General features: G+C 36.1%; 1 protein-coding gene across 4 annotated transcripts in view; it reads left to right on the top strand.

Annotated features, from left to right (window-relative positions):
* LOC120532652 (inactive N-acetylated-alpha-linked acidic dipeptidase-like protein 2) overlaps positions 1 to 14138 on the top strand; it is a 2009486-nt gene that overhangs the window by 301920 nt on the left and 1693428 nt on the right. For all 4 annotated transcript variants that reach the window (XM_039758865.1, XM_039758875.1, XM_039758892.1 and 1 more), the window contains one exon: positions 10532 to 10624. The gene's annotated coding sequence lies outside the window, so the exon portion shown is untranslated. The remainder of the gene's footprint in view (positions 1 to 10531; positions 10625 to 14138) is intronic.

Genomic DNA, 14138 nt, shown 5'->3' with positions numbered 1-14138 from the left:
TTAATGAAGAAGCCAACTGAGGGCCTGTAAGGTGTCTGTTTCTCAAACTATAGACTCTGACGTATTTATACTCTTATACAGCTGCACATCTGGATCTATTCCTCTTTTTCTTACCTGGTTAGATCCAGCTTGCTGTCTTCTCTTAAGACAGTAATAGACACCTTTGTATGAAATGTTCAGTTTCTTGGCTTCTTATCTGCCTTCATTGTGAAAAAAATAGACATGTTTCTTGACAAAGCTGTTTCATTTTATCCATTTTTGAACCCAGAACTAACTGTTAAGAATCTCAGTACCTTGCAACCTAAGTGGACAAAATAATTGATTTCAGCAGTGTTCATGTAATTACAAAGGCTTCTCTTATAACCAATTAGCATTTAAACATGACTAATCGAGAATAAACTAAGGAAGGAGACCATTACAACACTGAATGAAGCTGAAAATGGGGCTTTGTAGTGATATGTGTGTAATAAATTATGAAAGTCATTTCAAGAAGTCTTCTTCTTCTTTCGGCTGCTCCCGTTAGGGGTTGACACAGCGGATCATCTTGTTCCATATTTTTCTGTCTTCTGCATCTTGTTCTGTTACACCCATCACCTACATGTCCTTTCTCACCATATCCATAAACCTCCTCTTAGGCCTTCCTCGTTTCCTTTTTCCTGGCAGCTCTATCCTTAACATCCTTCTCCCAATATACTCAGCTTCTCTCCTCTGCACATGTCCAAACCAACGCAATCTCGCCTCTCTGACTTTTCAGCAGTAATATCTTTGCTATATTTTAAAACCAATTTACTAGTATTTTGATAAAAAGGTATCCATTTCTATTAAATTCATGAAAACTTCTGGGTGGGTCCAGACTTTTCAATGGTCAAATTGTATTCCAACAGCAATACTGGATCGAACAGCCCTATTACATACATAATAAATATATAATTAAATGTGTGTGTGTGTGCGTTTACAGTTATATTGTACTTTATTATTATAGATTGCTTGTTGGTTATTCATAAAAAGGCTGTGAATACTATTATTTCTGCTTTTTTTTGTGATCAAATTTTATTGAGTTATCAGAAGCAAATTTAAAGAGGAAATGACCAATAAACTTAGAAAGCACCCAGCGTAGTACTCTGTGAAAGATACTAAAAAAATATATATAAATGCATTTTTTGGACAGCTACAGAGAGGAGCACAACTCAACCATTAGACCAAAAACAAAACATGCTAAGGCCTAACCGAGTTGCACGTAAACAACAACGATGGCTGTATTAGTCTACAACAGGTCCCAAGGCAAACCGTTTACAAGTTGTATAATATAGACAGTGCAGAAATTTGAAGAGTGATATTTTTGTCAAATGGTGTTGCAAAACAGAATGGTGCAGAGATGGGAAGTCATGCTACCACACTGAGTGTAGAGTTACTGCAAAAAGTTTTAGGATGCTCTGTTTAATACAGCATACAGTGTGGTGACTAGTATTTTATGGGAGAAAAGGAAAGTTAAAGTGTAAAGATATATTGTGATTTCCAGCACGTTTTGGATGGCGGGATTGGCACAAAGAAAGAAGACCAAATTGTGAACAAAAAAAATCCCCTAATCCCAACCCTCAAAGAAATAATAATCAGTTAATAAATCTTAATTTAAAAAAAAATCAGATATAAAAAGAAAGAGGAAAGAACAAAGCAGGAAGTAAAATAGAAAATAATAAATACATTAATATATGGTAAAATTAATCAATAAACAAAGACCTAAATTATAAAGCATACATTCAACACACAGAACTAAGATCCTAGTTTGTCACTAAATATTCTTGAACTATGAGAAAGATTGTAACCATAAGCAGTAAAGAGAGACATAATTTATATGCAACCCTTTAAGGTGATTGCAGAGTAATAACTGATTGCATCTGAAGGGCAATTAACAATTAGAAGCCGGGCCTATTTAGGCTGTGGCCTTAATTGTCTACACAAAAACAATTAAGAGAAAGGAAAAAAAATGAAGCTCAAGGCAAAGTCTGGGCTAAAAGTTAAAACTGTTATATTAACTGTGTGTGCTTATAATATATACATTACCTGCATCTGTTTTAGTTTGCTGTCAGCATTCTGTTTCTGAATAACAGCACAGTTTTTTTTTAGGCTGCCTAGTGATTTTTATCCACACTTTCACATCTCTGCTCCTGGAGCTAAAAATGTTTAATGAGCACCCTAGCAGAGTTGGACCGTAAGAGGCCTGTGAAGACCCATGGCCCCTGTACACATCAGGCCCTTGGTTGTGCTTTTAAACTTGATTAAAGAGACCAGGAATACTGTATAAAGAGATGTAGCCCCCCTTTTTCTTTATGGGTTGCTGTGATATCTACATTTGCTTACACTAATAGGTATATTGTCTTGTGTAAGAAGGTTCATTTTAATGCCCAATTTGTTGTTAATACAGACAATCTCTTGTGTTTTATATGCATACATCCTGTGAGAGTAAATGTGGCACAAAAGCAAAAAAGCTGAATTTTTTGAGTGGTCATGGTTGTTGCTAAGGAACTGTTTCACAGCATCCAATAAAGAAGGAACGGATTTACTCATGGGATTCTGTGGCACAAATATAGTATTTCAAGAAATTCTGAAGAAAGTGATATTGCTTTAGACTAAACTAACAAATGGCAAATGTATTTATTCTTATAACAATCAGTGTGCTTTCATGCAGTCACATAGATATTTGGGTAGAGATATACATTAGCGTACAATTATGGGTCTATTTTAAATATACTAAAAATACATAGTAAGCATTTTTTTTTATTTTATCACATACAGGATATATTTTACAAAGGAAGTCTGATTCTATACTAGCCCTTCTGGACTGTAATTTGTAAGCTCACTTGAATTTTGTAAAGAGAAAAAGATATTGCAGACCGTGCATAGAGTATTTGTTTCATCATTTGTAGGCAAGGGCACTGAGAGGGTAAAGACATTTTTCTGTACTGTTAGTAGCTGCCTAAGCCTTGGGCAGATATACCTGATGACACTTCTCCAGGTATCTGGATGTGATTCCAAGTTGGAATCCTGTTTTATTTTATATTCCCAAACTGTACACTTTATATTAATTGCTAACTCTAAATGGGTGGACTTCATCTCTCTAGAACACAGAAATGAGTCTAACAAATACAGAAAAGGCCTAGCCCTTACTTCATATAGTGACTTTCAATGGCAATCATTATCTCAACATGCTGTAGAAGTCCAAACAGTAACTATGTACTTCTTTGTTTAAATTTTATGTATATATACTTACAATTGAGGGCATATAGCTTATGTGACTTGCTCGCACAAATTAAACTTGGTGCTTTGTGCTTTAAAGTCTAACGCCGTAGCCTCTAGGCTGTATTACTCACACCAACTTATGTGACATCCTTCATTCGCCTGGCTAAGTTACCAATATTCCATGTTCCTAATGATTTGTGCAATGCTGCTTGTTAAAGCTATTGTGAATTGAGTTTGGTATCACCTTATCAAGTGTGTTTTAAAAATTATGCTTTCTACCAAATGTTAAATAACATGATACATAATACAGTATATTTTATAAAGTAATTCAAAGAATGTAACAATTAAACTCTCCTGCATTGTGCCTGAAGCTGCTGAGATAGTCTGCAGCTCCCTAAAACCCTACAATTGGATAAACAGGTTCAATAATTTAATAGCAAAACTGATAAATCAAAGGTTAGGTCTTGAATGTTATCTGATTTCCAGTAAAGAAAAGTATATTTCAGATACAGTTGCCCCAGTGTTTATTACAGTTGACAGTGCTTCTTCTACTTTATACTTTACAAGCTGTGTAAGCCTGTGTTGTAAAAAGCCCGGGGTCCTACAAACTACTTAAATTGTCAGAAAAAAAATTGAAATGTAGAGATGTCAGGTAATTGAAAGGAACTACTCTGGGCATCTCTCTCCTTGGTGGTTTCGTTTTGCATCGCTTGTGTAGTAGTGGCTAAGCGACTTTGTCTTTCTTCTGAGGTTTCGTTTTGTGTATTAGCAATGGGAGGAAAAGTAAAAAGGATTTTGCCGATGTGCCCGCCTCACTTCTGTATTAGCAGTTAAGCAAGTAACTTTCTTTGAAGGTTTTGTTTTGCCAATGTGCTGGCCATGCTTAGGCCCTTCCACCTCTCCCTTCCAGGCTGGACAGATACTCACACTTCCACGCATAGACATTTATATATAAGACAACTGTAAGCAATAACCCAAATGAATGATGAAATATGGCAGACCTTTGTTGACTTTAATATAAAAGAGTAAAATATTTCTGGTTTTCATACACTAAAATCTGTAACTGTCTGGTTTTGTACATTTACATTTCTTTCACATTTTTTTCAGTAACTAACTGAAGACACTTGAAAGGTTGTGTGCTGTGGTTTCTGCTACCATCTTGCTTTCCCTTTGTCACTGTTTATAGGTGTATCGATGGAAATGTGAGTGTGTGCATGTATGAGTGTTAGCAAATAAAAAATACCCTTCTCTGCCAGTGTATGATGCCACATTATGGAAAGTGCCATCGAAGGCACCATCTTACTCTTTTTAGCTTTTTTTTGTTGTTACTTGTATTAAGCAGGGCTCTGATCTCACTAGTGTGTGCATCACACACCACCACCACCTAGCAGAAATGAAGAACAGGACATCATCGTTTGACATCAGCTGAGATTTGCTCTGTGTTGATAAATAATAACAAATGTGTACTTATTTTGTGTTTCATAGATAATGTGACCATTTACTAATAAGTAAAGCAAAGTATTGGTACAGTATGTGCTCCTTTGTGAAGCTGCATACACATGGCCTTTGAGTCACAGATGAGGAAGAAATCTATTCCAAGTAGCCTCTACATGACATAAACATCTAATTATTTTAACATCAATCAAAGAATGGCAAAAAATGGATGACTACATTTGCCTGAATGACAAGTATTTAAGCTAATACAGTATCTGTTGTCTTCTAGCTAGATTTGTCATTCATGTATATCTCCAAGGAAAGGAACTGTTAAATGTAAATTTATTTTGAATAAGATAAATCATATTTTAATTGATTTTATTTACATTTTCTTGCTGACAGTTCATTAGGAAAGGCTTGAGCTTTAAGGAAAGGCATTGTCAGTCCCTGAAGCTATCCTTGCATTTTTGTGTTACATGCTGTAACTGGAAAAGATGATTGTGTCCCACTGGAGATTTTTTGGGAGCTTCCAGATGTTCTAATTGCAGCACACTTGTCAACGAAACAGCCTTTTGTAAGTGTCCTACAAGACTGTGGACTTTACCACACCTTTGAGGTTTTGTAACCTTGCTCTGACCCAGGGCCGCCTAGAGCCCCCCCAAGGCCCCTCAGTGATGTGGTCCACTAACAAGCTGCCTTTTGCTCAGTTGGTTATTACCTTTTAACAATGTTTGTAAAGTAGCAGTCCTACCAGCTTACAATATAATTGGTAGCAGTTAAGTCAAGCCTTGCATAGAAAGCTATTCAGACTGGTGAAAAAAAGCCTGTTTTTTAACTGTAAATTATGCATCATTTCAGACGGATCCTAAAGGCAGCCTGCTTCTACATTTGTCTGTATACAGACATGGTTTTTCTGCTCCCTGCATTCTAAACTTTTCAATAGCATTGAATTAGGAAGTGCTCATATTGGTAAGATTTCTGTGATATGTAACTGACTTAGGTTAGTGCCTGATAGCAATAGAAACTTTTAACATTGTATTACCCAATTTCTGAAAACGAAAGGAAAATTACCAGTTATACCTACAAGCTAAAGAGGATGTTATGATATTATGATAATAAACGTTCTTGCTAATGTACTCAGGGTAACAATCTTCTATAAAAATAATAATTGGGCCTGTAGCTACGGTACAACAATTTAAAAATACATTAGTCAGGTGTGGAGAGAGTGTGCCCTTAAATATAAAGGGGCATAGAAGAAGTGTTACAAAGTGTCACATTTTATAAAATTAACATTTATTTGAAGTAGCTTTTTTCACATTTTGATATGTCTTTGTTCCAAATATGCTTAAATAAATGTTAATGTGGCCCCAGTTTTGTAACTCTGCATTCTTTAAAGCATGTGTTAAGCATATCTATAGTAACTGTAGGAGAAGGTGCAGGAATCTCTTAATTGCCAGAAACACAAAATACAATGTGATTAAAATGGGTTCAGTTAGTTTCAGGTCAGTACTTTATGTAAGTCACATAACAGGCACACGTGTTTTTATTCAGCATGCTAAAACAATTTTTTTTTATTTTTAACATTTACAACGACAAATGACACTATGTTGAAAATTATACAAGGTTCATATATACTATAGAGTATTGTTGCATCAGTTCTGATAAATGACTGTCACAGTGTGCAGCGCTTCTTCTTCACAGTTCCAGTGACCTAGATTCAATTCTTGAACCAGCCACTACATGTGTGAAGTTTGCACATTCTCTTTTGTTTTTTTTTTTTTTTGTTTGTTTTTTACTGGATTTGTATTCACAAGCTGTAAACCTATGTGTTAGTTGTACTGGTGTGCATTAGTGTGTCCAGGCCTGTGTTCAGGGTATCATTTAGCCAGGCTAGGCCCCGCTAAAAATCATGTCCAACCACTCCACCCATGCTGCTGTTATATACTTGTTGAATTTTTTGGACTTTATCACTTCCTTCCTAGTTATTCAGATGCCCCATTTAGGGCATTGGCTGGTGTGTCCTGCAGTGCACTAGCATCCCACTAATATCCAAGTGCCTAAACTGGAAGGATAGATTTCAAATGCATTTTCACAAGAACAAAAGTTCTTATAATGGGTCTTTCCATTTGTTTAGAATATTATGTATTTCACCATTTCATTTCTTTTTAAATAAAAAACCTAATGTTAATGGAATAAAGAATTAGCCTTCGTTGTTTTTTGACTTAAAAATAGAACATTTTTTAAATCAATTTTTATGTTATTTTCTTTAGTGACACTCTAATGGAACCAAGGGGTCTTGGTTAATAAAAAAAAAAGATTGTACTGATTTTACTTTATATTAAAATATAGCCATGCTCATTATTTCTGTCACTTGCCCACTCTGATCAAAATATAAACTGCAAGGAGTTTTTCTACACACTCTGCTCTATCATTCCCGGCTCCACTTTGTTCAATAAAACTTTAGAGAATACACAGGGGTAAAGAAGAAATAAAACATTATGCAGTATGTAAAACTCTCCTTTTTCTTGTTTCTATTTTTTATAGAATACTGTTTCTCTTTTATATTTTTAAGAGAGTTAGTTCACTCTAATATGTTTGAAATATTTCACTGGCAGTATTCTGTGTATTGGTTTTCTTGAAATGAGATATATGGAAAATATTTTTGAGTGAGGATTCAAGATTAAATTTATAATTTAATTTACCTTTTTTCAGTAGATTAAAATGATATGTAATGTGATGAATTAGTCATATACTGTAATTAATTATATGCAGATGACTAGCAAAAAAATGGCAGAGGAGGATGCAGAGTTTTTTCAGAACGTATGTATAGTTATCTCATTATGACACAGGTAACATCATTTCCATTGTAAAAGGTTCAAAAGGAAGAATGTTTCAACCAAAGAGTGTTTTGGCTTCAGGTGGAGAACCTCATATATTTGGTTGAAAAAGAATAAAAATAAACAGTCACACAAGGGTTCAAAACAACTGTAGTTTCCTTTTGGTCATCGAGATCGCTCTGAGTTTTCTCAGGACTGGTAGCAGGGCTGACTTCCTGCTTTTAGGTGGTTTATATGGTGTCAGGAGGGAAGCAGTTGAAGTACTGGGATGAGCGGAATTGGGTCACTGGTACTCTCTGGAGCAAGTCTTGGAACTGTGGGTGAAATTGAACATTCAGTTAGTTGCAGCGCTCCCTCTCAATCTGGGTTAGAAGTGTTAGATCCATCTTCCCTCTATCCACACATGTGTGACACAGCCTCCCCTTAGCTTGTCCGTACTTGGACGTGCAGATCTACCTGAGAGGTTGTGGATTCGAGCAGAAACCCCAAACTTACATGGTTTAATGGCCAATGTTTCCCTTTCAATAGCGAAATACCTTTTCTCCCAGGTCAGCAGTTTCAGCTAAGGTACATTATAGGAGATTCATATTGTCTACAATCTGACTGACCACAGCCTCCAAGCTGGGTCAGATACGTCTTTCTGGAGAAAAAGGAGAGCTAAAAGGTGCAATAAGTACAGTTGTAGACATGATAGCCTTCTTAAGGTCACAAAGTGCAGCTTTTGCTGACTGATTTCATACCACTGTATTGAGTGTCTGTTTTAGACTTCTATCTTTCAGTTCTATCAAAGACATAGTCCTTAAAGGGAATCACGGCACAAAACGTTGGTAATATCCTTTTGTTTTGTGGCTGGGGCCAGTCACAAATGGTAGCAACTTTTGAATATTGAGGCTTGACAGTAGCCCAACAGAACACCATATTGCAAGATCTGTAACCTCACATCTCAAATGGAATGAAGAACAAACAAAACATGCTCTACATGGTTCTTCCAGATACCGGTGTACATGATTACATCATCCAGATAGTTGGCGTTGTGTGTGTTTTGAGGCCTCAACAGTCTATTCATCTGACGTTGGAATGTTGCTAGTGCCCTATGTAGATCAATGGGAGGACTCTGTATTGCCAAGATCCACTGAGGGCGCCAAGCACGTTTTTTTTTTTGGCAGATTCCATTAAAGGGATTTGCCAGTAACTTTTTATCATATCAAGAGTTTTCAAATACTGTGCCTTTCCGAGCGGTCTCTAGGTCTAGCATTCTTTTAACCTCCAGCTCTACCTCTGCCTTCTTGGCCTCCGAGAGTATGGGCACCCCCAAGCCACCAACCCTGGCCTAGTCACAAAATCGTGTGGAATGAGGTAAGTCAAGCTGGGCCTGGCATTGACAACATCCTTCACTTTTAATTAAATACTGAAACAAAACTCAATGGAGTGCCAATTAGGTTGTAATAAAAGGCAGTCAACCAATTCCCCAAACTCTTTAATCTCACATGGTCCCTGCCGATGGGTTCATAATTTGAAAAAGGAGGATTGAATTAATGCCATGACCCTTGCACCCAGCTTAAAGATGCACAGAGTGGACCCTTGATCAAACAAGCAAGACAGAGCTCTTTGGCCATGCTCCATATGCTCCTTACCCAGGGCAATGTGTTTGAGAAGTTTTCTCGCAACTGCATTATATATTTAATAATATTAACAGAGGGCTGGGTTTCATCTTTATAGCTCTTCTTTACAATGTCCAGAAGTTTATGAAGATGTCTCCCATAAAGTGCGAAAACCCCACAAAGGCCTTGGGCACTTTCCAGAAGGCAAACAAGATAAGGGGGAGAAGCTGGTCCCAAACTCTCTTATAATCTTGTATGGCTTTTCTCAACATCTGTTTGAGTATTTGTTTGGTTAAATTCTACCAGCCCATCTGTCTGTGGATGAGAAACAGATGTTCTAAGATGTTTTATTTTTAGTAACTCGGCAACATCGCTGAACATGTTCGAAGTGAAGAAAGCCACTTTCTCTGTTAAGGTTACTGTAGGGAGCTTCACCCATGCAAAGACTCATACTGTTTCCTGGACAATAGTTTTTGTATTAGCCTTTCTCAAAAGTCTGGCCTGCAGATATTGGGCAGCGTAATCTATGATCCTCAAGATGCACTTCTGCCCTTGGGGGGATGAATTGTTTGGACCCATGATATCCACCTCAATCTGCATGAATGGAATTTTAACAAAAGATTAGGTACAAGTAGAGTATGTACCTTACATGGAATTTGGCGGAGGTCATGGAACACAATAGGGTTAACCCACACACTCACCACTACTGACTAAAATAAAATAAACTTCCAAGAATTTCTACATTTCCCAGGATGTACAGTAAATATAGTTACTTATGTGTGTGTGTGTGTGTGTGTGTTTAATTTGGTAATGAATCAAATCAGTGTAAATGCAGTGCAGCAGGAAGAGTAGGCATAGAAATAATAGCAACAAAGTCAATGGAATTTTCATAAAAATCTGTGGTATTATTATGCAAAGGTCAAGATCAAAGGGATAAATTCCCCTTACCTTCTTGCAAACAGTCTTGTTATATCATCTTTTTCATTTTATACAAAATAAATACTTGATTTTAAACTATTCACAGTTTATGATGTTGTGTTGCAGCACAGTCTTATAATTTATGAAGTCATACTTGAATTGCTAATCCAATATTTATTTTGATAGTGTATTTATTTGTGTATGTATGCTGTCTCTTCGATTTTCTTTAATAGTTAACTCTATCAAGGCAGTTGTACTGGATTGCCTTCAAATTTGATAATTAATCAGATCCATTGTTAGCCTAAAATATTACAGACCTTTTTCTTTAGTCTTCATGTTGACTTGTTATTTTCATTGGCTAAGTTTATAATATAAACTTGCTAAGTGAACAGCCAGCGCATTTCTTTTAATGAGTTGGACAACTCAGAGTTTCTTTATCTGATCCAACTCTTGCCATTTGTCTTCATGGACACTGCCTTTACCTTTTTTTGTTTTTTTTAATAGATATATAATAATGGAGGCTGAGATGCCATAAGAAGAGACCATACTTTAAATGAGCATCAGATACTTAATACAGAGAGAAAAAGCAATACAGAGGTACGTGTTCATTTTTATATTGACCCGTGTTCAGCATGCATGCCCATGTACTGGTCTTTTTCCAAACGCATAGATGATAATATCCTGTTATCTGCTGAAGCATACAGAGCACAGCTTCAGAGTAACTGACAGGCGATCTTGTTATGCAACGGTGGAAAAGGCATTCTAGTTCAACTTTATAGAACTAATGCTAAAATCATTGATGTCTTCATTTCCTTTTTGACTTGTTAGTCAAACACCCAAGTTCCCTGACTAGGAAAAAATGTGTAATTTCCAATAGCATTTCCAGTTCTAAGGAAACACAGTTGGGTTCAGTCATAATGCACTCTTTTGAGAGAAGCTCCACAGACATGTTACGTTATATAAGCATGGATTACAGATTTTTGCAAAAGTGGGCATTATCATTAATCAATATTAATTAGATCTGAAGTTCGAATGTACAGAATGATGTGCCTTTCCCACCTGTAATCTCTATAATCTTAGTGATTTTTCATGTCTTTGCAATTGAAAGTAGCAGCATACAAACATATTTATTGACATATACGAAACCCAAATTCTCTTTTTTTTAATTAAATGCTTTAAAAATTATTTGCGGTTTTAAGTACATTTTGTAAGCATTATAAGCAAATTGTATGATCTTTTTTATTGCAAAAAATGTGCTCAGGTTATTTGTTGAAAATTAGTTTTTTGTCGTGCTGAACCACAACAAAGAAAGTAAAAGTGGTGAAAGTGGACTTTTTGCCAATTTATGAGCCAAATTATACAGAGCTCTTCATATTTCTGGCATTCTGGTTAGAAAGTGAAACAGAGATCCTTCACTCATCCTACACTAATTTGAAGTTCCTGGTATGGTCATCTATTTGTTTTAATTAATTACTGACATTGTCGAAGGCAAAACTAAGAATTAATTACCTGAGTGATCAGATCATACATCCTCTTCCTACAGTGAAAACCGATCTCTGCAAAGTGGTCTAAATTAAATATAAATGTAGTACACAAAATAATTGGTTGCATAAGTACCCCTATTAATATGATGTGCTAAGTCATCACGGGGGCAGACAGTGGGTTTTAGAAGTCATATCATTTGCTCAATGGAGTTCACCTTTCTGTAGTCAGAAGGTTTCGGTGGAAAGTAATGTAAATGCACCTGATCTGGAAGGTCCAACTTGTGCCGAGTCAGTATTGTGGTCTAACCTACACAATGAAAACAGAAGAACACTCCAAATTACTCAGGGAAAAGGTAATTGAATAGCAAGAAAATACATATCCATTGCAGTTCAGTTAAATTAATAATTAAGAAATGTAAAGTGGCTAGCACAGCCGTAAATGTTCCTAAATCAGGTTATTCTCAAAACCTGAGTGATCATGTTAAAAGGTATATTAATAAAGGAGGCCACTAAGAGATCTATGATAACTGTGAAAGAGTAACAAGCTTCAGTGGCTGCGAATGGACAGGCTGTGCATAAAGCAACTGTTGCCCGGGTGCTTCATCAGTTGCATCTTTATGGGATAGTGAAAAAAAGAAAGCCACTGTTAAAAAAAATGCACGTGACATCAAAAGATAGAAAATGCCAGAAGGCAAAGGGAAACTTTTGTGTCAGCTTGAAGATGATTTTTTGGTCTGATGAGAACAAATTGTGTTTTTTGGCCATTTTGAATTAAATCTCAGGTTTGAACACTGCACATTTTCAAAAATGCACCTTCCCCTCTGTGAATCATCATGGTGTCTCCTTCATCTTGTGAGGATGAAAGCTTATGAGGATAGAGGGAAAAATGAATGTTCAAAAAATTTAGGGAAATCCTGGAGGAAACCTGATGCAGTATGCAATAAACCTGTGCCTTGGGAGAAGATTTGTGTTCCAGCAAGACAACGACCCCAAGCATAAAGCCAAAGCTGTATAAGAATCCTTTTAAATGATGATGTTGATGTTCTGAAGTAACCAAGTCTGAATCAAGATCTCAATCCAATTGAAAATTTGTGGGTGAACTTGAAACAGGCTGTTCACTTGAAACATGACAGAGCCTGAGCAGTTTTGCTAAGAAGAACGGTAAAAAAACTGCATTGTCTAAAGCATTGCAAAACTGATAGAATCCTGTGCACACAGACTCAAGGGTGTCATGGCTGCCAAAGGTGCATGTACTAAATACTGACTACTTAAGATATTTATCCATCCATCCTTCCTTTATCCAACCCGCTATATCCTAACTACAGGATCACAGGGGTCTGCTGGAGCCAATCCCAGCCAACACATGGTGAAGGGCAGGAAACAAACCCCGGGCAGGGTGCCAGCCCACTGCAGTAAGATATTTATGCAATCTATTATTTTGTGTTTTACATTTGTAATTAATTTAGAAGCATCTGTTTTCACTTAGGTATTAAAGAGTCATTTTCTGTTGCTCAATATCAACAAATCCAAATAAAATGCACTGTGATTCAACATTGTATAATATTAAAATATGAAAACTAACAAAGGGGGAAACTATGGTTTATCGGGAGTATGATTCTGTTTTAAATTAAAGGGTAGGCAATTGTTTAGGGTTTCTTCAGGGACATTGCTGTTCAAAGTGGAAGAGACATTCTCCATATGGCATGTCGAGCAATAGAAAATGCATACTATGTATATTTAAGTGTGCATAAAGGTAAAAAAATGTTTTATTGCCTTTTCAATGTAACTTTTTGTTATGATATAAAATTGTCAGTGTCATAAGTGGTAGTGAAAAGCTGGCTTTTAAACAATAGTTATCATAGTAGACCCACTAGTACTCATTGTGAAAGATTCATAGTCAAATACTGCGTAAATGACTAATTAATAATATTTTGTTGTTCAAGCTGTAATCAAAAGTAATCATAGACCATTAAAGTAAGGATAGTTTGCTTGATCAAAATTTTTTTTCCTAGTGTGAGTTTCAAATCACAACTTGCCATAAAACCACCGGGCCTTCATCGATAATCTCTTTTACTGGGAAAACTATTTTATCTTCCATAGTACTTCCATATGGAATGAAAAAAAATATTTTTTACAGAAAGAAATATCCCGTAAATCATGGTTAAAAAAGAACTATAGTCACTGTATTTTTTTAAAGGTAATATTGAAAAACATGAACGTATAACGAAATGTGTGTTAACTTATACCTCCGAATCTTATGATGTTGAAAGTAATCTGTTTTTTTGTATTATTACTAAGAAACATTTTTATCATCTTGCAATAGGGAAGATACTTCCATCTCTAAGAGGCAAAGAATACAACTATTAGAGCAGATACACAATGATTTAAAGTATGGAAGGTGTTAACCATTTGTATTTGTTTAATTTGAAAAGAGCTGATTTTATATGTAAGGATATATTCAGTGTAAGGAAAATAAGAACTTATTACATCCATCCATCCATTACCCAAACTACAGGGTCACGGGAGGCAATCCCAGCCAACACAGGGCGCAAGGCAGGAAACAAACCCCTGGCAGGGCGCCAGCCCACCGCAGGGCACACACTCCCACACTAGGGACAATTTCGGAT

This window comes from Polypterus senegalus, chromosome 1 (assembly GCF_016835505.1).
Source record: "Polypterus senegalus isolate Bchr_013 chromosome 1, ASM1683550v1, whole genome shotgun sequence".
Classification (NCBI taxonomy): Eukaryota; Metazoa; Chordata; class Cladistia; order Polypteriformes; family Polypteridae; genus Polypterus; species Polypterus senegalus.
Note: the sequence above shows the minus strand (reverse complement) of the source record. Positions and strands in the feature narration are given on the sequence as shown.